This window comes from Urocitellus parryii, chromosome 6 (assembly GCF_045843805.1).
Source record: "Urocitellus parryii isolate mUroPar1 chromosome 6, mUroPar1.hap1, whole genome shotgun sequence".
Classification (NCBI taxonomy): domain Eukaryota; kingdom Metazoa; phylum Chordata; class Mammalia; order Rodentia; family Sciuridae; genus Urocitellus; species Urocitellus parryii.
The window spans coordinates 94,506,446-94,508,687 of record NC_135536.1 but is presented as its reverse complement, the minus strand read 5'-3'; positions in this window follow the sequence as shown (position 1 = coordinate 94,508,687).

The following is a 2,242-nucleotide window of genomic DNA, read 5'->3' as shown; positions in this document are numbered from 1 at the left end:
ATCAGTGGAGAACAAAGTTATAATATTTCCATACACCAGAATGCAGCTGTTTAGAGGAACAAGATGGTCTCTGCACACCAAGAGGGAAAGAGCTCCAAGACATCTGTTAGTGAAAATCGGGTGTAGAACAGAGTGTGCAGCGCACTCCCTTTCAGCTTGTGTAATATTTATTTATATTCACAAAAAGAAACCTTGGAAGGACACATAAGAGAATAGTCTGAGGGGACATCAAAAACAGGTCAGAGGAGGAAATAATCTACTTCTTTGCCTCTTAGAATCTGGCCTTTATAGCCACCATTCTGAGAAAGAACTTTCCCCACTGGCTTACCTCTAATGTCAAGTGCCAAAGCCCCTATATCCTTGATGTCTGTGCCAACTGCCTATGCACTCCTTCAGAGTGAGGCACCTCCAGAGTAGTACAATTAGAACAGCCAGTCAGCAGCCTGAGTGCTGGGGAGGGAGCTAGGATTTCTGAGTGTCTGCCGTCTTTGCAGAGGTTATCTCTCTTAATCATTACAGTGGCCTGTGAGAGAGGTACTATTATCATCTCCATTTTCCAGGTGAGGAAATTGAGACTCAAAGAATTTAATTAGCTTGCTTCAAGTAGTTTAAATCCTAGGTGATGGAATCATGATTTGAGCTCCACATACTAGTCTCTAATGCAAAGTCACCAGAGCATTTGTCCATGAGAAATAGAGCAATGCTTTCACCCACCCCTTCTGTCTTCTCTTCCCTTGGATTCTGCATTGGCCTGTTTCTTTCACACTCTCACTCTCATGTGCAAACCCCTTTTGTGGTTCCTCCTCCTTCTTATCAAACAAGGGTGTCTTCAAGGTTCTGCCCTTGCCTTCCTACTTCCCACCTTCTACAAGGAGTTTGGACTCTCACCTAATGGATTCACCTCCTAAGCGTACATTCACATATTCGGACATTCATTTTCACCTAGATATCTTCCTGATATCTCAGGGTCAACATTTCTCAAACCAAATGAATCATATTTCCACTTACAGTTTGGTTCATCTCTTTGTATTCCTTTTCTGATAATTCCATTTGCCCTAAACTTCCTATCCCTTAAACTCATATCCTAACTCCTTTAGTGGGTCTTCTGTCTTTTCATCAGACAAGGTGCATTCTTTGTTTGAAGAGAAGAAAGAAGTTCAAAACTTTAAAGTAGATTTTTGTAGTCTTTTTTGGTCCTTTTCTCCCCATGTCCAGTAACTAAAAATTCTGCTTCTTCTGGCTTCTACTGCTTCCACAGAGTTCGTTCCATCTTTCTGGGAAGTGCTTTCTCTACTATCATGTCATCTCCAGGGTGGGTCCTCTCTTACCTAATGAATAATGCTCACCTGGTATGGCACCCATGAGATCCATGTGAGAAAAACTTTTAAATGCTGATGAGGAACACAAAAAGGTCTTCATAAGTGGAAAATCCAAAAGCACAAGTTATTTTAAAGCTGCTAATTTTATCAAATTAATCTATAAATTTAATGGGGTCTTGATTTAAAAAATAACAACAGGGGGCTGGGGATGTGGCTCAAGCGGTAGCGCGCTCGCCTGGCATGCGTGCGGCCCGGGTTCGATCCTCAGCACCACATACCAACAAAGATGTTGTGTCCGCCGAGAACTAAAAAATAAATATTAAAAATTCTCTCTCTCTCTCTCTCTCTCTCTCTCTCTCTCTCTCTCTCTCTCACTCTCTCTTAAAAAAAAATAAAAAAAATAACAACAGGGCTTTTAAAGTATATTTTTATAACCAGACAAGCTGATATGAGAGTTCTAATGGAAAAATAAATATACTAGAATATCCAGGAAAAATTCCGAAGAGGAGTAATACAAAGAGAGAATCAACTCTAACATATTGATATTATTATAAAGTGATGGTCATTGTGTAGCTTATATTTGTGCATGAAAAAATGAACAGAAAATAGGATAAAATCAGAAATTGATCTCCATATTATGATGACTTAGTACTTGATGAAGGTTGAATATCTTTATCAGAGTAGAATAATTTTAAAATACAATAAATAAGTTTGGGTTGCCATCTGGAAAATAATTAAGTTGTATTTCTCATATCTCATTCTACAAAAGTAAGTGCCAGATGGACTATCAACATGAAAGCTAAACTATCAAGTTTCTAGGGAAAAATTTTTAACGGTCTCAGAGTAGAGAAGGCCTTTTGTAAGCATGATAAAATTCAGGAGCTATAAAAGAAAAGATTAATAAGTGTGGCTCTAAAAATCAA